Source organism: Drosophila santomea, chromosome 2L, assembly GCF_016746245.2.
Source record: "Drosophila santomea strain STO CAGO 1482 chromosome 2L, Prin_Dsan_1.1, whole genome shotgun sequence".
NCBI lineage: Eukaryota > Metazoa > Arthropoda > Insecta > Diptera > Drosophilidae > Drosophila > Drosophila santomea.
The window spans coordinates 23,258,399-23,283,515 of record NC_053016.2 but is presented as its reverse complement, the minus strand read 5'-3'; the positions used below and the strand labels follow the sequence as shown (position 1 = coordinate 23,283,515).

Sequence of the window (25,117 nt, the reverse complement as noted above, 5' to 3'; positions counted from 1 at the left end):
TAAATTGGATTCTGTTTTGGATTGGTCTACACAGTCCCCAGAACGAAATCCCATTGAAAACCCTTGGTCGGATAAATTAAATTAGTGAGATGGGCATAGTTTTGATACGCAAACATTTCTTATTAGTTAGTTTTAAAAATTAAAGTCTAAAATTAAACATTTAACCATTTTTCATGAAGTGGTGCTATTTTTGTTCGCCGACTCTCGTCGTTCTTAATAAAATTTTTAAATAAGATAAAAGTTAATAGAACAATTGTAGCTATTTTTATTTCCTGATAAGTGAATGGTTTACCCTTTCTAAAAAGCTATTTCATCTCCCTTTAAACCCTACAATATAGGTAGAGGACTTATTCAAACCTTAATTGTTTGGTGCTAGTTAATTTTTCGAAGCTGTTTTCAAATGTTGTCACGCCCATAAGTTTGTTTCAAAAACTGCAAAACATCCATAAGCTGAGAGTCGGGGAATCAACCTAAAGAATTAAGAATAATATAAACTTGAGACAATAATATGTCGATCCGTCACGAAACTAACCGTCACTCCACCTCCTCGCTCGTTTGTACGGATTGGATGACAAAGGGGTAGAGGAACCGACGGACATAGTCAGATCGACTCGGCTGTTGATCCTGATCTAGAATATAGTGTCGAAAATGCTTCCTTCTACCTGCTACGTTCTTTTCAACGAATCTTATATATAATTTTATTCTATAAGTAACGGTTATATTGTGTGCCAAAACAATCTGGTTTCAGAACTCGTCATTAAAATTCTTAAAAAATGTGTAAGAACATCGATTTGCATTGAATAAACTCTACGACAGCATTGACCGGTTAAAGAAATTTGTTGAACGGAAGTCAAAATATGGTATCCATATCTCTTAGCTGGCATTTTTTATTAATTGAAGGTGCGTTTGTTTGGACCCCTTCTTGAGATAATGTACTCAAATGATCGATTGTCATCAACAATCTGTTTGTCATCATAATTGTTTGATCAAATCCCCCTTTTGATTTCATTAGGTTCCTAGTTGACCAATTATTTTATACACCACTGATTTGGATTAACTGTAGATTACAGCTAGCACGGCTGTTGACTTGAAAGCCAAGGATCTGTTCACCCCAGTCTTGGAACGGTGATTTTGTGATTTGTTATGCGCCGGACAGATCAAACTCGTTCCTGGACTTCCACTTCTTCAAAAAACTAATAATTAATACCTCTACTTTGACTGCCAATTGTCTGTTAAATAATCAAAGTGATGATAGTCTGGATGAGGTCGTTCGCCGTTTCTGGGAGCCAAGAAAGCTGCAATGGGCCAGTTTGCGCTATAACCAAGGAAGAGAGGCATTTTGTTGACACATACACCCGATTACCACCTACAAGTGAAAACTCTGTTGATTTGCCATTTATATCGAAGTCTACAAACTAGAGCGGCAGCCTCGCCTCAGAGAAAAATATACGGCCATTATTCATGAATATCTAAGCTTTAAACTGTCAGAGCCATCAGAATTTGCAAAAAAAGACAAAGCCTCCTCCAATTTGTATCCGTGAGAAAAGCTCCAGCGCTCTAGTGAATTATTTGTTTGACCTCATTGAAATAAACAAACATAACCCCACTAGTAAGAGCACAATCCACGAAATTTAAGTCAAAACAAATACAAGGACAACTACAGAGAGCTCACGAAGTATCTGAACGACAAAAACAAATAATTACACCTACCAGCTTAAAAGCAGCAGGGGTCTACAGAGGCGCTACAGGAAAAGGGACTTTCCGCTAAATCAGTTTTTAACATTCTGAACAAAGTCAAGAAGCCGCGACCACTTTTTTATGTTGAGCTTTGACCCAAAGCCAAGCACCTAAAAAGAAACGAGATTTATCCAATCTACAAGCTACAGTTTCTTTTGTATCGCAGAATCACAGTAGCGCAATTTACAAGGAGCTGAAAAGTTGTCTCCAGCTACAAACCACTACATTAAAGACCCAACAAGGAATGCCCCATCCAACATTCTATCCAGAAATCTTTTCACACTGTTCTATTAACTGCTTCCAGGTCCGTCCCCTTTAACACTAAAAAGCCGTTTGCAAATGCCTTAAAACTGGACAGCTGCCCTCAGCCCAAACTACAAAAACAAGCAACCGAATATGTCTATGAACGTACACCGAGTCTGGCAAGGATCAAAATCATCAGCCCTCAAAATAAAATGAAACGAAAATAGAAGCCATGATACACACCAAGAAAAAAAACCTCATGATACAAATGCTTATATCACAACAACTTTCAAATAAATGGCTATCTTTTTTTCGATACTTATCAACCCGATGATAAAGCCCATGGAGTAACTTAGAATTCTTATGCGTAAAGCTATCATTTTCTGATAGCTATGTTTATATTACGTGCTCGTACATTCCGCCGTCTTCTGAATTTCCTGAATATATTAACCATTTGTCCGCTATCCAATCCGTTACAAACAGACTGACCGATAGGGACCAACTATTTGTCCTAGGTGACTTTAATATACCAGGCACTAAGTGGTCCACAGAGGAACAGTCGAATATTCTCCTGCCTATAGCACAGCATGACTTTATTGACGGCTTGCTTGACATATCGTTGTCGCAAGTTAATTATATTCGAAATTCTCTTGGTCGTTTATTGGATCTATGTTTTGTTTCAAGTCCTGAAAGTGTGTTTCTGACTAGAGTAGCACCTCTTAGTCAACCTGAAGATCCATACCATCCAACTTTCTAGGTGACAATCGACACAGGTACCGTAATAAAAGAGAGGCCAGAAAAGTCAACCAAACGAATTCATTGTTTTCGTAAGGCAAACTTTCAGAGGCTAAATCTTTTTATATCTGGCTTTAATTGGTCCGATCTATATTCTTGCAACATAATGGGCGATGCCATAGATATTTTTTATAATGCAATTAAATCATTCTTCAACTCTTGTGTTCCGATGTACTATCCGTCTACCTCTAACAAACCTCCTTGGTTTAATAAAGAGTTGACACATCTAAGAAATGTTAAGTCCAGACTTTATATAAAATTAAAAAATACCGGTTCTCAATCTATATTTTCTAAATATGTAAGTGCTCGGTTAAATTTTACCGTGCTTAATGCTCAGTGTTATAAGAATTATTTAAACCGTTGTAAGTTCCAGTTCGCACAGGATCCCAAACAGTTTTATAATTTCGTTAACACTAAGCGCAAAACAACTAGTTACCCTTCCTCGCTATTTTTTGAAAATACTTTGGTAACATCGGATCAGGCAATAGCCGATCTATTTGCCAAGTTTTTTCAAACCACATATTCTACGTTACCTCATTCCGAACGACCTTACTCTTACGCGGTATCAAAGTCAAATTTAATATTCTGTCCCACTTTAAACGAAAGCTCACTGCTTTATGATCTTCAGCGAGTTAAGCCTGTCTATTCGCCAGGTCCCGACGGAATTCCTGGCTGTGTGCTTAGATTCTGTGCGGAAGCCTTGTGCAAACCTCTACTAAAACTGTTAAAATTATCTTTGGAATCTACTCAGTTCCCCCAAATATGAAAGGAGTCCTTTGTGATCCCTCTCCATAAAAAAGGTAGCAAATCGGATGCAAGCAATTACAGAGGAATCTCCAAATTGTCTGCTATCCCTAAGCTTTTTGAAAACGTTATCACTCCTCATTTGGAGCACCTTTGTAGGTCAATTATTTCACCATGTCAGCATGGGTTCATGAAACGCAGATCAACAACTACTAACCTTCTGGAGCTAACCTCCTTTGTAGTACAGGGTTTCAAAAATAATCTTCAAACAGATACGGATTTCAGTAAAGCATTCGACTCTGTTAATCATTCACTTTTAATAAAAAAACTTGATTTATTAGGTTTCCCTGTTGATCTCCTAAATTGGATTCTAAGTTATCTAAATGGCAGGACGCAACGGGTCCTCTTTAAAAATTCTCTTTCTTGTATTCTCCGAGTCACATCCGGCGTCCCACAAGGGAGCCACCTAGGTCCGCTCCTTTTTACCTTATTTATTAACGACCTTGCCTTAATAATAAATCATTCGCGTGTACAAATGTACGCTGATGATGTAAAATTATGCTTGCAATATAAGGACATTTCTCGCCATTTGGACTTACAATCCGATCTAGATTGCTTTCAAACCTGGTGCCGTGATAACGTATTAAACTTAAATGGCTCTAAGTGTAAAGTTATGACCTTTTGTCGTGCCAACTCAATGCACGCAACTTACACTTTAAGTGGGTGCTCTTTGGACAGAATAACACATGTTGATGATCTTGGTGTTCTTCTGGACCCTAAACTTAAATTTTCAGACCATATTTCGTCTATTGTCAATAAGGCCAGGGGTGTGCTTGGTTTTATAAAACGGTGGTCAAAGGAATTTGATGATCCTTACATGACCAAAACATTATTTATTTCTCTAGTCCGTCCGATCCTTGAGTATGGATCACCTGTTTGGAGTCCACAATATGAAGTTTACTCGGACCGAATTGGATCTTTTCAAAAGAACTTCTTACTTTTTGCCTTACGTTGCCTTAATTGGAATGACAAACCTTACATTACCTCCTTATTTCAGTAGACTAATGTTAATTAACTTACCCTCCTTAGCTAACCGTAGAACGATGCTTGGAACTGTCTTTATTTTTAACCTTATTCGTGGTGAAGTGGATAGTCCCGACTTGGTTAGTCGGCTAAACTTCACTGTTCCAAGCAGATTTACTAGAAATTACTTACCTCTAATTTTAAATCATTGTAGATCTAATTATGAGTTGCATGATCCCAACAGAGTATTATGTTCTGACTATAATAGATTCTATCCTATTATCTCTAATTCTGACTCTCTGCCGTTTTTAAAGCGAACATTACTAACGTACTTAACGAATCCTTAGATATTACTACTAGCATACATATATTTCCTCGTCCTTTACTGTCTTCTATATCGCGTCTATCTTCCCGCGTTTCGAGCCGTACGATACACGGCAGCGCCCCTCGGTCGGTTGGGCGGGAGGTGTAGCCGTGGGACTCGCGCGTAAAAAAAAAAAAAAAGAGTATTTCTTAACAGACACAATGCCCGTTTTTAAAGATAGTTAAAATAAATTATGTAAGTGCAGTTAGGCCTTAAAATCCGATCACAAGAACGGAAATGAAGCTTTGCTTTTGGAGAATACAATCCTCGCAGTTTGTCCTATACGGAAAAAGAACAACTTCAACAAATTCTAGACGAATATTTAAAAATCGGAATAATGAACCCTCAGTCTTTCAACGTAAGTCTTCAAGCAAGGCAAATTTTGTGGGTCTTGCGTCATAATTTCGATGGTTTATAAAGGATTGTTCGACAATAGCAAAACTATTGTATGACGTTTTGAGAAAAGAGAAATCATTGATTTGAAAAAAACGAAATAAACTGTATTAATCGAGGCACCGGTATTAGCATTATATAATTACAAGGATGACAAAGAATTACATTGCGACGCGAGCGCTTTAGGATTTGGTGCAGTGCTTTTACAAAAAATTAACGATGGTATATTACATCATGTATTATATTTTTCTAAACGTACAGATGAGGCTAAAACATCATTTTGAACTCGTAACTTTGGCGGTTATTTCTGCTCTTCGTAGGTTTAGGATATATCTACAAGGAAAACACGTCAAGCTGGTAACCGACTGCATTGCCCTTAAGTTAACTAATAAAGAAGAACTTAATCCAAAGATATCTAGATGGGCTTTGGAAATGGAAAGCTATGATTTGGAAATATATCATAAAGCTGGGAATAAAATGAACCATGTTAATGCACTTAGCCGGTATAATAACATTCTAGTAGTAAAATCCAACATTTTTGAAGAGTGAAATGGAGTGGGCGGAGTTGTTGTCCAAGATAATTTGGCTTCTGACGTCGTTGTTGTTGCTGTTGCTGTTGCGTCTGCTGCTGATAATTTCCTCCAGAAATGAAAAGTCACGGGATCGACTTCAATTTCGCACTTTATTACAACACTTGTAAATTAAGACTAACTTAAACCTAACATTGGGAATACCGCGGGACCGCGGCGTGGTGAATACCTTGCGGGAAGGAGGGAGAGCGAGAGGAAAGAAGGAGAGCGCGAGGAGAGAAGGAGAGCGCGAGCAGCGGTGCTTGCGAGCCGTGGAGGAGCTTTGAGTACAAGCATTGGCCGCTTACACTGCCGCTCAACTGTTTGCGCCCTTCCAGGTACTCCTGGATCACGCTGTCATATTGCTCTTTTAAGGGAAAGTCTCTTTTTAAACGATTTTCGTTTCTAAGAAACTGAGCTAACGCAATGGATCTTGAATATCCTAAATCGGATCCGGTATTCTCGGGGTCCCGGAACGGGAGCGTCACCACGTACCTCCCGCTTGCGTCTTTTGTTGTTGTTTGGAGGAAGTTCCTTTCACAATAGGAGTCCGACTCTTTTACCATCTTTACTGGTAGATCCTCCACCTCCCAGAACTTGCTGAGAAGCGTGTCGAGCGAATCAGGGTCGCCTATTTGGTGCACCTGGGTCGTGAAGGATGCGACCCGTTTCGGCTTACCCTTGGAAATCGGCCCCGTTAGCACCCACCCGAAAATAGTTTCTTGGCCCAGGAGCGAGCCGCAAATATTTTGTTGGGTGCCATCCATCATTATGGATGGTAAGAAGCTCCTGCGGGATATCCACCCGAAGGATGATAACTGGCACCGGCTGGCGCCTGACCCGTGGGATAGTAGCTGGCTCCGTGGGGCACTTGACCCGCTGGGTGGTGAAAAGTCACGGGATCGACGTCAATTTCGCACTTTATTACAACACTTGTAAATTAAGACTAACTTAAACCTAACATTGGGAATACCGCGGGACCGCGGCGTGGTGAATACCTTGCGGGAAGGAGGGAGAGCGAGAGGAGAGAAGGAGAGCGCGAGCAGCGGTGCTTGCGAGCCGTGGAGGAGCTTTGAGTACAAGCATTGGCCGCTTACACTGCCGCTCAACTGTTTTCGCCCTTCTGGCGTGAACAAAGAGAATTAAATCATTTGTCAAGGGAGAAACTTAAAGATATAAAAATGAAAAACTCTTTTAGAAAGGACAGAACTTAAGTTATTTGAGATGAGTAATGGCTAAGTTTACAGAAAAAAAAAATGATAATAGGATATTTTTATCAGGTGATATATATGTAAGTACCAGAACGAAGTAGGGCACATAGGAAGGGATAAAATTATGGACATTATTTTAAAAAGTTATTGTTTTCCAAATTTAAAGGGAAAATGGACAACACATATAGAAAATTGTTTAAAATGTGTCCCTCTCTCTCCAAAATCAGGAAAAGAAGAAGGCTTTTTATATAGTATTTCCAAGAGAAACAAACCGTACGAGTTGGTGCACATAGACCGTCCAGTAGATTGATCAAGGATTAAAATGAGTAAAAAGCCTATTTTCGTTGTGGTTGATGGATTTACAAAGACTCTAAGTCATTAACTACTAAAGAAGTACTATTGGCATTAATAGATGATTTGCGTGCTTACAGTAGACCAAAATGTATAGTTTTAGACCGTGGTAGCAGTTTTACGTCAAAAGATTTTGAAGAATATAATGTAAACATATTCTGATAGCCACGGGTTCACCGCAAGCCAATGGTCAAGTGGAACAGAAAGGGAAGATTGTTGATGAACTTAAAGAAAAGCTAGATTACATTATTGAAGATTCAAAGTCAGATAGTGTGGCACAAATAAGTGGTGGCAAACCAAAAACAAGTTCAGGATTGTAATGAAAAGATGAAAGAAAGTATAAAAAAGGAGACTATGGAATGGTGAAGAATATGATTGCAAAGGTTATGCGCAATGACAGATTTGTTTTAAAGAATGTGGAAGGACTTCAATTAGCTCGTAGTCCTTATATAGGTGTTTGGAGTGCGCAAAATTTTGGACATGGGATTAAGAAAGAAACAAGAGAGAACGCTATAGTCGAGTTCCCCGACTATCTGATACCCGTTACTAGCTAGTGAAAGTGCGGAGGAGGTCTTCAACACTGACAGTTTTTGGCGGTTTGTGGGCGTTAGAGTCTGCATGCTGAATCTCAACTTTCTAGCATTTATAGTTCCTGAGATCTCGACGTTCATACGGACGGACAGACAGACGGACGGACAGACGGACATGGCCAGATCGACTCGGCTATTGATCCTGATCAAGAATATATATACTTTATATGGTCGGAAACGCTACCTTCTGCCTGTTACATACTTTTCAATTAATCTAGTATACCCTTTTACTCCACGAGTAACAAATCTTTATGGATCAGGGTATCATTGTAGTAGGATAAACATATAGATGTAATTAAGTATAATTATACATATAAATATGTAACATAAGTAAGCACAGGAATGTACAATATAACGTATGAGTGTTTATACCCGTTACTCGTAGAGTAAAAGGGTATACTAGATTCGTTGAAAAGTATGTAACAGGCAGAAGGAAGCGTTTCCGACCATATAAAGTATATATATTCTTGATCAGGATCAGTAGCCGAGTCGATCTGGCCATGTCCGTCTGTCCGTCCGTCTGTCTGTCCGTCTGTCCGTCTGTCCGTCTGTCCGTATGAACGTCGAGATCTCAGGAACTACAAAAGCTAGAAAGTTGAGATTAAGTATACAGACTCCAGGGACATAGACGCAGCGCAAGTTTGTCGATTCATGTTGCCACGCCCACTCTAACGCCCACAAACCGCCCAAAACTGCCACGCCCACACTTTTGAAAAATGTTTTGATATTTTTTCATTTTTGTATTGGTCTTGTAAATTTCTATCGATTTGCAAAAAAACTTTTTGCCACGCCCACTCTAACGCCCACAAACTGCCCAAAGCTGCTACGCCCACACTTTTGAAAAATGTTTTGATATTTTTTCATTTTTGTAATGGTCTTGTAAATTTCTATCGATTTGCTAAAAAACTTTTTGACGCGCCCACTCTAACGCCCACAAACCGCCCAAAGCTGCTACTCCCACACTTTTGAAAAATGTTTTGATATTTTTTCATTTTTGTATTAGTCTTGTAAATTTCTATCGATTTGCCAAAAAAACTTTCTGCCACGCCCACTATAACGCCTACAAACCGCCAAAAACTGTCTTTAAGACTCTCCTTCTCCCTTCCACTAGCTGAGTAACGGGTATCAGATAGTCGGGGAACTCGACTATAGCGTTCTCTCTTGTTTAATATTTGTAAGCGCTTATCAATGATCAGCTGTGTTTATCGCACCCAACTTTAATTAGAGAATGTTAAAACTGACGATATGTAAAAGCTGACGATATGTTAGAACTGATGCAATGTAAAAACTGACGATATGTTAAAACTGACGCTATGTTAGGTGGACATTTGTGAATAAAGTTTTAAGATTTGTTGGTTCTTTTCTATTGTGATTGGCATAACTTGATGTTTGAAATCATAAAAAACCCTGGTAGTTAATTCTAGCTGTTCGGTCAAAAAAAGTATCTACATGTTTTTTTTTGTCACTGAGTGGAGGTTTTGTATCTGTCAACACATTGAAACTAACTCTGTACTCTTGAAAGTAGGATCCAAAATATGATTAAAATCAGTTCAGTATTTTAGAAGTTACACGTGTTTAAAGTTTAACCTTTTTTGGGTTGGTTTGCACGTGCAAGCATACCTGTTTTACCGAAGTACTAATTTTCACCTATTTTTTAACTTTGATGGAAAACAAAAAATTACCGGATTTTAGGTTTGGCGTATGAGCTGTTGTTCTTGAATATGTTCTTTATCATAATCAAAAGAGATCGGGACCTCCGACATCCTACCACGAATTTCCCAGGCAAAAAATACTTTCAACTCAACGTAAAAAACGCGCGGCTTAGTGCAAATTCTACTACAAGCGCAGTCGCTGCGCATTACGAATTGTTTTCTAAGCGTATGCTGCCACACACAACACTAATTTAAAAAAGACGATCGCAAACAAAATTTCTGCAGCGGTTATTGTTTACAATATTCCCCTATCCACGTGAACCGTTACACTCGGAAATCCGAACATACGTTTACGTGCATGCTCGCCGCAGTGATTAGTTCCGTGTTTAAATTTTATTTATTCAAATCGTTACACTCGCATATCTGAGCATACGCGTACTTATGCTGAACGCCGTAGTGATAAGTTTTGTGTTTTGGTACATATTTATTTTTTTTATATTTTCCAACATTTTCAGCATTCTGATGCCACATATTAACCCAAACACACACTTGCACTTTATTAATACACTTAATAATTTTCACATTGCCGGGCTTCGACAGCTGCTCGGGCTCCAGTTAGCGCGACCCGGTTGGTCACGCCTTAGCCGATCCAATTGGCTCAACACTTTACCTAGTCGCAAATTGCATGATGATTTGATATTCCATTTTCGAGTTATTCGAAGTTTTCGTCCTTGTTGGTTTTTTCTATTCAATGCAATATTAAAATTCTTAATTTGAAAGTGAACAATGTTTCTCGATTAACTCTGCTTGCCGTTGCAGACTGGAATGCACAAAATTCCTCCGGCCAAGTTTAAATGAAGCCAATGCAACGACGCTCTGCGTCTAGCGTCTAGCCTGTGGAAGCGTGCTGCATCAGCAACGGCCAGTCGGCCCGAGTAAAAAGCTGAGTGGCACGACGGATGTTGCGAAACGGGCTCAGCGACGGCTGACCTAAAACAACAACAGCGGGCGCAACCCAACGCTGGCAGCGAAGTGTACGTTGGCTCGTCATTTGACACCGCGCATGGTTGACTTTTCTTGGGCTGGCGTGATTGACGCTGCACATTGTAGCGACTATCGGTTCGTCAAGTTATGTTGTCGATTCATTGGTGTTGTGGCCCGCATCAGCGGTGAGAGCCGGGAGCTGGTCGTTAACTTTTATATAGTGACATATTCACATATTTAGTACTGTTTGAAGATATAAAAATGTGCAGAGTGTGCACGTAATGTAATCAATCCACACTCAGAACAAGCTATGCCGAAAAAAAATAAACTCTTGTGAAAAATTTACCGGCCGTCGGTTATCCGACGCACTTAGACCATTAGAGGTCCATTGTGATACCGTGTATGTTTTCCCCTTTTGCCCGTCGAGGTTCGTGTGAATTTAGCAGTTTCCCCAGCCAGAGGCGTTGGTGAATTTTTGTATCCGATGTGGATCGGTGTCGGACAGGTCGGACGTGTCTATCAGGAATATGCTTCCTAATTTAGCAAGTCTTTTCGCTTGCAGTGCTGGACAGTGGCATAGTAGATGCTCTACCGTTTCTTCCATTTCTTCGTCCCTACAGCTACATCAGAAATCATTATACGGGGCATTTAGTCTTCTGGCATGCGTGCCTATCAACCAATGCCCTGTGATGACTCTCATAGCAGTGCTGAGGTTTGCTCTGGTCAATCTTAAAAGTTTTGACGTTCTTTTTGAGCTTATTTTTGGCCATATTTGGCGTGTTAGCCGACAGTGTGTGGTATTTTCCCATATTGTCTGTTTGTTACGGTTTAGGTTTTCTCCAAGTAGTAGTTTACAAGTGGCTAAAGGCATACTCATGCCCTCAATCTCTTGTATGAGTGGCGCGGTAGTGCCTTCTCGAGCTAATTCATCTGCGATGGAGTTGCCTTCTATGCCCCTGTGTCCGGGTACCCATATAAGGCTGATTACGATTTGTTGTCTCATCTCGTGTAAAGATGATCGGCAATTCGCTACTGTTTTCGAGTGACTTGAGATTGAGCCAATCGATTTGATAGCTGCTTGGCTGTCAAAAAATGTTTACATGTGAGTTTTCCGGTTTTAGTGATTTTAAGTGTTTTAGGGCCACCCTTATTGCTGCTACTTCAGCTTGGAAAACGCTGCAATGATCGGGGAGTCTGAACGAGATGCGTAGGCCTAGCTGTTCGGAGTAAACTCCTCCTCCTACTCTTTTCTGTAGTTTTGACCCGTCCGTATAGAAGCATATAGCATTCTGGGGGCCAGGTGTCCGTGAGTTCCAATCGTCCCTCTCTGGGATGATTGTGTTGAAAGGTGTTTGTATGTACTCCGTTGGAGTGCAGTAGTCTGTTCTGGAGAGAACTATTTGAATGTTTTTTAGGATACATGAGTGACCCGCTTCTTGTGGGTTCCACTGTTTGGTATCTCTAAGCCTGATGGCCGCTACTGAGCCTGTTCCATGCCAGCTAGTTCTGGGCTTGGGAGGTTGAGTATAGCATATGGGGTGGTGCGTAAAGCACTGCTGATGCAGAGTGCCGCCGCTCTATGCATTTTTGCTAGCATTTTTATGCTGGATTTCTTTTTCAGAGGCGGCCACCATACACATAGGGTGTCATGCCCCATTTGAGCCCTATTGCTTTCTTGCACGTGAAGAGTGCTATTGAAGCTTTTTTGTATCTGTCTGTGAGATTCAAGTTCCAGTTTAGTTTCCTGTCAAGTATTACGTACAGGTACCTTGCGCTGCTACTGAAGGAAAGTCTTTGATTGTTGAGGATAGGTGGGATTAAGTCTCGTATATTATACTTCTTAGTGAAGAGAACCAGCTCGGTCTTTGAGGGGTTAATTCCTAATCCGTTGTTTTTGGTCCAGCTGGACAAAACACTAAGTTTTTCGCTCATGAGATCGCATAGCGTTTGGGGGTATTTGCCTGTGAAGATGATAGCAACGTCATCCGCATAGGCTATTATCCTGCAGCCCCCCCTTCCATGTCGCATAGTATCGAGTTGACTGCTATGTTCCATAGAAGTGTGGAGAGGACGCCTCCTTGCGGAGTGCCTCTGCTGACGTGCCTAGTGAGGGTTGACGCGCCTAGTGAAGACATAACCCTTCTGCAGGTGAGCAGTTGGTTTATGAGTCCCACCAAGTGGCGGTCCACCCCAAGGATTGTCAGGGCTCCGGTAATCGCCGTTGGGATGATGTTGTTAAAAGCTCATTCTATGTCCAGGAAAGCTACCAGTGCATATTCCTTTTGGGACATTGATTTTTCTATCTTGGAGACGACAGAGTGTAGTGCTGTCTCTGTCGATTTACCCTTCTTGTAGGCGTGTTGCGTGTCTGTGATGAGACTAGGGCTGAGAGTTGATCTCAGATGCAGGCCGATGATTCTTTCAAGGGTCTTTAGTAGGAAGGATGACAGACTGATTGGTCTGAAGTCCTTGGGGGTCGTGTGTGATGGTTTCCCAGCTTTGGGGATGAAGACAATATGGGACTCTAGCCACAATTGTGGTAGGTGTCCAAGAAGTAGGGACCTTTTATAAATGTCAAGAAGCCAGTTTATGGCTATATCCCCCGTATATTGGATTTGTGCGGGTATGACTTTGTCTGTACCTGCAGATTTGTTCGGTTTAAGGCTGTGTGAGAGCTGTTTCCTGGGAAGTGAGTATCTAGAAGTAACTCCAGAGATTCCTCACTCGTGATGGTGCAGGAGCCATCTGCTCTTTGAAGGTAGCCTAGGGTTGTGGCCGATTTGGATAGAATTTTTCTAAGTCTTACTGCTTGAGTTGTATTTTTAATTTCTGAGCAGAAGAAATGCCACGAGGATCGCTTTGCTTTCCTGATGGTTTTTTTGTAGTTTGCAAGGGCTCTCTTGTAGGCGGTCCACAGGGCCTCCTCATTTCCTGCCTTGGCCCTGTTAAAAAGGGTTTTGCAGTCCGTTCGGAGGGGAAATAGTTCTGCTGACCACCAGGGAGGTTTTCTTCTTCTTTTGGGCTTGCTATTGGGGTAGGCCTTTTTTAGTGCATAGTTGCAGGTTTCTGTGAAAATTGAAACTAGTTCGTTTAGACTAGAAATTGTTTGTGGGTATGGAGAGGGATCCGTTGGGATTTTTTTCCTTAAAATATTTTTGTATTTTTGCCAGTCTGTTTTCCTTGGGTTTGTGAAAACTGCTGGTTTTGATGGGTTGATTGTGTGGGTCGTTTCTATATACCTGTGGTCCGAGAAAGAGTTCTTATCTAGCACCCTCCAATGAGTTACTGTCTCTAATAGTGGTTTAGTTACGAAAGTTAGGTTTATTACCTCTTTTCGGTTCTTAATGATAAAGGTGGGGTCATTACCTTTATTACATATGAAGAGATTTGAACTAAAGATAAAGTTAAAACAAGAGAGAACGCTATAGTCGAGTTCTCCGACTATCTGATACCCGTTACTCAGCTAGTGGAAGAGAGAAGGAGAGTCTTAAACGCAGTTTTTGGCGGTTTGTAGGCGTTATAGTGGGCGTGGCAGAAAGTTTTTTGGCAAATCGATAGAAATTTACAAGACCAATATAAAAATGACAAAATATCAAAACATTTTTCAAAAGTGTGGGCGTAGCAGCTTTGGGCGGTTTGAGGGCGTAAGAGTGGGCGTGGCAAAAAGTTTTTTGGTAAATCGATAGAAAATTACAAGACTAATACAAAAATGAAAAAATTTCAAAACATTTTTCAAAAGTGTGGGCGTGGCAGTTTTGGGCGGTTTGTGGGCGTTGGAGTGGGCGTGGCAACATGAATCGACAAACTTGCGCTGGTTCTATGTCCCTGGAGTCTGTATGCTTAATCTCAACTTTGTAGCTTTTGTAGTTCCTGAGATCTCGACGTTCATACGGACGGACAGACGGAAGGACAGACGGACACGGCCAGATCGACTCGGCTATTGATCCTGATCAAGAATATATATACTTTATATGGTCGGAAGCGCTCTTCTGCCTGTTACATACTTTTCAAAGAATCTAGTATACCCTTTTACTCTACGAGTAACGGGTATAAAGAGACTCACCGCGGTCGTTTGTGTCCGTACTTTCCTATTGTGTATGATGGGAGCAGAGCAACACAAGGCCATCCTCATCCTAAACAAGGAGTCCCTAGCTCCCATTGAGGCCGCTTACGGGGAGCTAAATTCGGGTTTAGCTCAGTGACCATAAAGGTCTATAAGTCGGACTCCGCCAAGGAGGATCAAGAAGGCAGTGGAGGAGTGATCGAGGAGATTGCCTCCGAGATCGAGGCATCGGAAACCGAGGACGGCTACTCGACCGATGCCTCAATCCTCCGCAGCCTTGCGAACATGGGTCCAATGACGGACCTAGACACATCGGACGAAGAGGGAGCCGATACAACCGTGGTGGAGATGCCCACAGCAGATGTCCGTGAGGCTTCTGCAGATAAACCTCCACCACAGTAAGGCAGCTTCCGCTGCTCTTGAAGTCCATCTGGCTGAAGATGGAGTCGACAGGTTTCAGGATTAGGGACTAAGGAATATAAGCTACTAACAGCTACCAGCGAAGGTAAAGTAAGTGCCTGCATTTTAGCCAAAAAGCACCTAAGCATTTTTCTGCTCCATAATTACAGCGATGCAGATAACGCGGCAGCCACCGTGGAGTCAGCCATCTCCGTTCCGAGTGCTGTCATCGTACATGGCCTACGAAAGGCAAGAACCGCTGGATGAGCTGGTAAGGGGACTGGTAGAAGACAGCGAAAAGCAAAACATAGGCCAACTAATAGGCTGTGATGCTAAATCCCATCATACACAATAGGAAAGTACGGACACAAACGACCGCGGTGAGTCTCTTTATACCCGTTACTCGTAGAGTAAAAGGGTATACTAGATTCTTTGAAAAGTATGTAACAGGCAGAAGAGCGCTTCCGACCATATAAAGTATATATATTCTTGATCAGGATCAATAGCCGAGTCGATCTGGCCGTGTCCGTCTGTCCTTCCGTCTGTCCGTCCGTATGAACGTCGAGATCTCAGGAACTACAAAAGCTACAAAGTTGAGATTAAGCATACAGACTCCAGGGACATAGAACCAGCGCAAGTTTGTCGATTCATGTTGCCACGCCCACTCCAACGCCCACAAACCGCCCAAAACTGCCACGCCCACACTTTTGAAAAATGTTTTGAAATTTTTTCATTTTTGTATTAGTCTTGTAATTTTCTATCGATTTACCAAAAAACTTTTTGCCACGCCCACTCTTACGCCCTCAAACCGCCCAAAGCTGCTACGCCCACACTTTTGAAAAATGTTTTGATATTTTGTCATTTTTATATTGGTCTTGTAAATTTCTATCGATTTGCCAAAAAACTTTCTGCCACGCCCACTATAACGCCTACAAACCGCCAAAAACTGCGTTTAAGACTCTCCTTCTCTCTTCCACTAGCTGAGTAACGGGTATCAGATAGTCGGAGAACTCGACTATAGCGTTCTCTCTTGTTTTAACTTTATCTTTAGTTCAAATCTCTTCATATGTAATAAAGGTAATGACCCCACCTTTATCATTAAGAACCGAAAAGAGGTAATAAACCTAACTTTCGTAACTAAACCACTATTAGAGACAGTAACTCATTGGAGGGTGCTAGATAAGAACTCTTTCTCGGACCACAGGTATATAGAAACGACCCACACAATCAACCCATCAAAACCAGCAGTTTTCACAAACCCAAGGAAAACAGACTGGCAAAAATACAAAAATATTTTAAGGAAAAAAATCCCAACGGATCCCTCTCCATACCCACAAACAATTTCTAGTCTAAACGAACTAGTTTCAATTTTCACAGAAACCTGCAACTATGCACTAAAAAAGGCCTACCCCAATAGCAAGCCCAAAAGAAGAAGAAAACCTCCCTGGTGGTCAGCAGAACTATCTCCCCTCCGAACGGACTGCAAAACCCTTTTTAACAGGGCCAAGGCAGGAAATGAGGAGGCCCTGTGGACCGCCTACAAGAGAGCCCTTGCAAACTACAAAAAAACCATCAGGAAAGCAAAGCGATCCTCGTGGCATTTCTTCTGCTCAGAAATTAAAAATACAACTCAAGCAGTCAGACTTAGAAAAATTCTATCCAAATCGGCCACAACCCTAGGCTACCTTCAAAGAGCAGATGGCTCCTGCACCATCACGAGTGAGGAATCTCTGGAGTTACTTCTAGATACTCACTTCCCAGGAAACAGCTCTCACACAGCCTTAAACCGAACAAATCTGCAGGTACAGACAAAGTCATACCCGCACAAATCCAATATACGGGGGATATAGCCATAAACTGGCTTCTTGACATTTATAAAAGGTCCCTACTTCTTGGACACCTACCACAATTGTGGCTAGAGTCCCATATTGTCTTCATCCCCAAAGCTGGGAAACCATCACACACGACCCCCAAGGACTTCAGACCAATCAGTCTGTCATCCTTCCTACTAAAGACCCTTGAAAGAATCATCGGCCTGCATCTGAGATCAACTCTCAGCCCTAGTCTCATCACAGACACGCAACACGCCTACAAGAAGGGTAAATCGACAGAGACAGCACTACACTCTGTCGTCTCCAAGATAGAAAAATCAATGTCCCAAAAGGAATATGCACTGGTAGCTTTCCTGGACATAGAATGAGCTTTTAACAACATCATCCCAACGGCGATTACCGGAGCCCTGACAATCCTTGGGGTGGACCGCCACTTGGTGGGACTCATAAACCAACTGCTCACCTGCAGAAGGGTTATGTCTTCACTAGGCGCGTCAACCCTCACTAGGCACGTCAGCAGAGGCACTCCGCAAGGAGGCGTCCTCTCCACACTTCTATGGAACATAGCAGTCAACTCGATACTATGCGACATGGAAGGGGGGGCTGCAGGATAATAGCCTATGCGGATGACGTTGCTATCATCTTCACAGGCAAATACCCCCAAACGCTATGCGATCTCATGAGCGAAAAACTTAGTGTTTTGTCCAGCTGGACCAAAAACAACGGATTAGGAATTAACCCCTCAAAGACCGAGCTGGTTCTCTTCACTAAGAAGTATAATATACGAGACTTAATCCCACCTATCCTCAACAATCAAAGACTTTCCTTCAGTAGCAGCGCAAGGTACCTGTACGTAATACTTGACAGGAAACTAAACTGGAACTTGAATCTCACAGACAGATACAAAAAAGCTTCAATAGCACTCTTCACGTGCAAGAAAGCAATAGGGCTCAAATGGGGCATGACACCCTATGTGTATGGTGGCCGCCTCTGAAAAAGAAATCCAGCATAAAAATGCTAGCAAAAATGCATAGAGCGGCGGCACTCTGCATCAGCAGTGCTTTACGCACCACCCCATATGCTATACTCAACCTCCCAAGCCCAGAACTAGCTGGCATGGAACAGGCTCAGTAGCGGCCATCAGGCTTAGAGATACCAAACAGTGGAACCCACAAGAAGCGGGTCACTCATGTATCCTAAAAAACATTCAAATAGTTCTCTCCAGAACAGACTACTGCACTCCAACGGAGTACATACAAACACCTTTCAACACAATCATCCCAGAGAGGGACGATTGGAACTCACGGACACCTGGCCCCCAGAATGCTATATGCTTCTATACGGACGGGTCAAAACTACAGAAAAGAGTAGGAGGAGGAGTTTACTCCGAACAGCTAGGCCTACGCATCTCGTTCAGACTCCCCGATCATTGCAGCGTTTTCCAAGCTGAAGTAGCAGCAATAAGGGTGGCCCTAAAACACTTAAAATCACTAAAACCGGAAAACTCACATGTAAACATTTTTTGACAGCCAAGCAGCTATCAAATCGATTGGCTCAATCTCAAGTCACTCGAAAACAGTAGCGAATTGCCGATCATCTTTACACGAGATGAGACAACAAATCGTAATCAGCCTTATATGGGTACCCGGACACAGGGGCATAGAAGGCAACTCCATCGCAGATGAATTAGCTCGAGAAGGCACTACCGCGCCACTCATACAAGAGATTGAGGGCATGAGTATGCCTTTAGCCACTTGTAAACTACTACTTGGAGAAAACCTAAACCGTAACAAACAGACAATATGGGAAAATACCACACACTGTCGGCTAACACGCCAAATATGGCCAAAAATAAGCTCAAAAAGAACGTCAAAACTTTTAAGATTGACCAGAGCAAACCTCAGCACTGCTATGAGAGTCATCACAGGGCATTGGTTGATAGGCACGCATGCCAGAAGACTAAATGCCCCGTATAATGATTTCTGATGTAGCTGTAGGGACGAAGAAATGGAAGAAACGGTAGAGCATCTACTATGCCACTGTCCAGCACTGCAAGCGAAAAGACTTGCTAAATTAGGAAGCATATTCCTGATAGACACGTCCGACCTGTCCGACACCGATCCACATCGGATACAAAAATTCACCAACGCCTCTGGCTGGGGAAACTGCTAAATTCACACGAACCTCGACGGGCAAAAGGGGAAAACATACACGGTATCACAATGGACCTCTAATGGTCTAAGTGCGTCGGATAACCGACGGCCGGTAAATTTTTCACAAGAGTTTATTTTTTTTCGGCATAGCTTGTTCTGAGTGTGGATTGATTACATTACGTGCACACTCTGCACATTTTTATATCTTCAAACAGTACTAAATATGTGAATATGTCACTATATAAAAGTTAACGACCAGCTCCCGGCTCTCACCGCTGATGCGGGCCACAACACCAATGAATCGACAACATAACTTGACGAACCGATAGTCGCTACAATGTGCAGCGTCAATCACGCCAGCCCAAGAAAAGTCAACCATGCGCGGTGTCAAATGACGAGCCAACGTACACTTCGCTGCCAGCGTTGGGTTGCGCCCGCTGTTGTTGTTTTAGGTCAGCCGTCGCTGAGCCCGTTTCGCAACATCCGTCGTGCCACTCAGCTTTTTACTCGGGCCGACTGGCCGTTGCTGATGCAGCACGCTTCCACAGGCTAGACGCTAGACGCAGAGCGTCGTTGCATTGGCTTCATTTAAACTTGGCCGGAGGAATTTTGTGCATTCCAGTCTGCAACGGCAAGCAGAGTTAATCGAGAAACATTGTTCACTTTCAAATTAAGAATTTTAATATTGCATTGAATAGAAAAAACCAACAAGGACGAAAACTTCGAATAACTCGAAAATGGAATATCAAATCATCATGCAATTTGCGACTAGGTAAAGTGTTGAGCCAATTGGATCGGCTAAGGCGTGACCAACCGGGTCGCGCTAACTGGAGCCCGAGCAGCTGTCGAAGCCCGGCAATGTGAAAATTATTAAGTGTATTAATAAAGTGCAAGTGTGTGTTTGGGTTAATATGTGGCATCAGAATGCTGAAAATGTTGGAAAATATAAAAAAAATAAATATGTACCAAAACACAAAACTTATCACTACGGCGTTCAGCATAAGTACGCGTATGCTCAGATATGCGAGTGTAACGATTTGAATAAATAAAATTTAAACACGGAACTAATCACTGCGGCGAGCATGCACGTAAACGTATGTTCGGATTTCCGAGTGTAACGGTTCACGTGGATAGGGGAATATTGTAAACAATAACCGCTGCAGAAATTTTGTTTGCGATCGTCTTTTTTAAATTAGTGTTGTGTGTGGCAGCATACGCTTAGAAAACAATTCGTAATGCGCAGCGACTGCGCTTGTAGTAGAATTTGCACTAAGCCGCGCGTTTTTTACGTTGAGTTGAAAGTATTTTTTGCCTGGGAAATTCGTGGTAGGATGTCGGAGGTCCCGATCTCTTTTGATTATGATAAAGAACATATTCAAGAACAACAGCTCATACGCCAAACCTAAAATCCGGTAATTTTTTGTTTTCCATCAAAGTTAAAAAATAGGTGAAAATTAGTACTTCGGTAAAACAGGTATGCTTGCACGTGCAAACCAACCCAAAAAAGGTTAAACTTTAAACACGTGTAACTTCTAAAATACTGAACTGATTTTAATCATATTTTGGATCCTACTTTCAAGAGTACAGAGTTAGTTTCAATGTGTTGACAGATACAAAACCTCCACTCAGTGACAAAAAAAAAACATGTAGATACTTTTTTTGACCGAACAGCTAGAATTAACTACCAGGGTTTTTTATGATTTCAAACATCAAGTTATGCCAATCACAATAGAAAAGAACCAACAAATCTTAAAACTTTATTCACAAATGTCCACCTAACATAGCGTCAGTTTTAACATATCGTCAGTTTTTACATTGCATCAGTTCTAACATATCGTCAGCTTTTACATATCGTCAGTTTTAACATTCTCTAATTAAAGTTGGGTGCGATAAACACAGCTGATCATTGATAAGCGCTTACAAATATTAAACAAGAGAGAACGCTATAGTCGAGTTCCCCGACTATCTGATACCCGTTACTCAGCTAGTGGAAGGGAGAAGGAGAGTCTTAAAGACAGTTTTTGGCGGTTTGTAGGCGTTATAGTGGGCGTGGCAGAAAGTTTTTTTGGCAAATCGATAGAAATTTACAAGACTAATACAAAAATGAAAAAATATCAAAACATTTTTCAAAAGTGTGGGAGTAGCAGCTTTGGGCGGTTTGTGGGCGTTAGAGTGGGCGCGTCAAAAAGTTTTTTAGCAAATCGATAGAAATTTACAAGACCATTACAAAAATGAAAAAATATCAAAACATTTTTCAAAAGTGTGGGCGTAGCAGCTTTGGGCAGTTTGTGGGCGTTAGAGTGGGCGTGGCAAAAAGTTTTTTTGCAAATCGATAGAAATTTACAAGACCAATACAAAAATGAAAAAATATCAAAACATTTTTCAAAAGTGTGGGCGTGGCAGTTTTGGGCGGTTTGTGGGCGTTAGAGTGGGCGTGGCAACATGAATCGACAAACTTGCGCTGCGTCTATGTCCCTGGAGTCTGTATACTTAATCTCAACTTTCTAGCTTTTGTAGTTCCTGAGATCTCGACGTTCATACGGACAGACGGACAGACGGACAGACGGACAGACAGACGGACGGACAGACGGACATGGCCAGATCGACTCGGCTACTGATCCTGATCAAGAATATATATACTTTATATGGTCGGAAACGCTTCCTTCTGCCTGTTACATACTTTTCAACGAATCTAGTATACCCTTTTACTCTACGAGTAACGGGTATAAACACTCATACGTTATATTGTACATTCCTGTGCTTACTTATGTTACATATTTATATGTATAATTATACTTAATTACATCTATATGTTTATCCTACTACAATGATACCCTGATCCATAAAGATTTGTTACTCGTGGAGTAAAAGGGTATACTAGATTAATTGAAAAGTATGTAACAGGCAGAAGGTAGCGTTTCCGACCATATAAAGTATATATATTCTTGATCAGGATCAATAGCCGAGTCGATCTGGCCATGTCCGTCTGTCCGTCCGTCTGTCTGTCCGTCCGTATGAACGTCGAGATCTCAGGAACTATAAATGCTAGAAAGTTGAGATTCAGCATGCAGACTCTAACGCCCACAAACCGCCAAAAACTGTCAGTGTTGAAGACCTCCTCCGCACTTTCACTAGCTAGTAACGGGTATCAGATAGTCGGGGAACTCGACTATAGCGTTCTCTCTTGTTTCTTTCTTAATCCCATGTCCAAAATTTTGCGCACTCCAAACACCTATATAAGGACTACGAGCTAATTGAAGTCCTTCCACATTCTTTAAAACAAATCTGTCATTGCGCATAACCTTTGCAATCATATTCTTCACCATTCCATAGTCTCCTTTTTTATACTTTCTTTCATCTTTTCATTACAATCCTGAACTTGTTTTTGGTTTGCCACCACTTATTTGTGCCACACTATCTGACTTTGAATCTTCAATAATGTAATCTAGCTTTTCTTTAAGTTCATCAACAATCTTCCCTTTCTGTTCCACTTGACCATTGGCTTGCGGTGAACCCGTGGCTATCAGAATATGTTTACATTATATTCTTCAAAATCTTTTGACGTAAAACTGCTACCACGGTCTAAAACTATACATTTTGGTCTACTGTAAGCACGCAAATCATCTATTAATGCCAATAGTACTTCTTTAGTAGTTAATGACTTAGAGTCTTTGTAAATCCATCAACCACAACGAAAATAGGCTTTTTACTCATTTTAATCCTTGATCAATCTACTGGACGGTCTATGTGCACCAACTCGTACGGTTTGTTTCTCTTGGAAATACTATATAAAAAGCCTTCTTCTTTTCCTGATTTTGGAGAGAGAGGGACACATTTTAAACAATTTTCTATATGTGTTGTCCATTTTCCCTTTAAATTTGGAAAACAATAACTTTTTAAAATAATGTCCATAATTTTATCCCTTCCTATGTGCCCTACTTCGTTCTGGTACTTACATATATATCACCTGATAAAAATATCCTATTATCATTTTTTTTTTCTGTAAACTTAGCCATTACTCATCTCAAATAACTTAAGTTCTGTCCTTTCTAAAAGAGTTTTTCATTTTTATATCTTTAAGTTTCTCCCTTGACAAATGATTTAATTCTCTTTGTTCACGCCAGAAGGGCGAAAACAGTTGAGCGGCAGTGTAAGCGGCCAATGCTTGTACTCAAAGCTCCTCCACGGCTCGCAAGCACCGCTGCTCGCGCTCTCCTTCTCTCCTCTCGCTCTCCCTCCTTCCCGCAAGGTATTCACCACGCCGCGGTCCCGCGGTATTCCCAATGTTAGGTTTAAGTTAGTCTTAATTTACAAGTGTTGTAATAAAGTGCGAAATTGACGTCGATCCCGTGACTTTTCACCACCCAGCGGGTCAAGTGCCCCACGGAGCCAGCTACTATCCCACGGGTCAGGCGCCAGCCGGTGCCAGTTATCATCCTTCGGGTGGATATCCCGCAGGAGCTTCTTACCATCCATAATGATGGATGGCACCCAACAAAATATTTGCGGCTCGCTCCTGGGCCAAGAAACTATTTTCGGGTGGGTGCTAACGGGGCCGATTTCCAAGGGTAAGCCGAAACGGGTCGCATCCTTCACGACCCAGGTGCACCAAATAGGCGACCCTGATTCGCTCGACACGCTTCTCAGCAAGTTCTGGGAGGTGGAGGATCTACCAGTAAAGATGGTAAAAGAGTCGGACTCCTATTGTGAAAGGAACTTCCTCCAAACAACAACAAAAGACGCAAGCGGGAGGTACGTGGTGACGCTCCCGTTCCGGGACCCCGAGAATACCGGATCCGATTTAGGATATTCAAGATCCATTGCGTTAGCTCAGTTTCTTAGAAACGAAAATCGTTTAAAAAGAGACTTTCCCTTAAAAGAGCAATATGACAGCGTGATCCAGGAGTACCTGGAAGGGCGCAAACAGTTGAGCGGCAGTGTAAGCGGCCAATGCTTGTACTCAAAGCTCCTCCACGGCTCGCAAGCACCGCTGCTCGCGCTCTCCTTCTCTCCTCGCGCTCTCCTTCTTTCCTCTCGCTCTCCCTCCTTCCCGCAAGGTATTCACCACGCCGCGGTCCCGCGGTATTCCCAATGTTAGGTTTAAGTTAGTCTTAATTTACAAGTGTTGTAATAAAGTGCGAAATTGAAGTCGATCCCGTGACTTTTCATTTCTGGAGGAAATTATCAGCAGCAGACGCAACAGCAACAGCAACAACAACGACGTCAGAAGCCAAATTATCTTGGACAACAACTCCGCCCACTCCATTTCACTCTTCAAAAATGTTGGATTTTACTACTAGAATGTTATTATACCGGCTAAGTGCATTAACATGGTTCATTTTATTCCCAGCTTTATGATATATTTCCAAATCATAGCTTTCCATTTCCAAAGCCCATCTAGATATCTTTGGATTAAGTTCTTCTTTATTAGTTAACTTAAGGGCAATGCAGTCGGTTACCAGCTTGACGTGTTTTCCTTGTAGATATATCCTAAACCTACGAAGAGCAGAAATAACCGCCAAAGTTACGAGTTCAAAATGATGTTTTAGCCTCATCTGTACGTTTAGAAAAATATAATACATGATGTAATATACCATCGTTAATTTTTTGTAAAAGCACTGCCCCAAATCCTAAAGCGCTCGCGTCGCAATGTAATTCTTTGTCATCCTTGTAATTATATAATGCTAATACCGGTGCCTCGATTAATACAGTTTATTTCGTTTTTTTCAAATCAATGATTTCTCTTTTCTCAAAACGTCATACAATAGTTTTGCTATTGTCGAACAATCCTTTATAAACCATCGAAATTATGACGCAAGACCCACAAAATTTGCCTTGCTTGAAGACTTACGTTGAAAGACTGAGGGTTCATTATTCCGATTTTTAAATATTCGTCTAGAATTTGTTGAAGTTGTTCTTTTTCCGTATAGGACAAACTGCGAGGATTGTATTCTCCAAAAGCAAAGCTTCATTTCCGTTCTTGTGATCGGATTTTAAGGCCTAACTGCACTTAC

General features: G+C 41.6%; 2 pseudogenes; one reads left to right on the top strand and one right to left on the bottom strand.

Annotated features, from left to right (window-relative positions):
- Positions 1–5,714: 5,714 nt before the first annotated feature.
- LOC122756487 lies at positions 5,715–13,401 on the bottom strand (annotated as a pseudogene).
- A 1,355-nt stretch (positions 13,402–14,756) lies between these two features.
- Positions 14,757–24,504, top strand: LOC122756486 (annotated as a pseudogene).
- Positions 24,505–25,117: the final 613 nt, after the last annotated feature.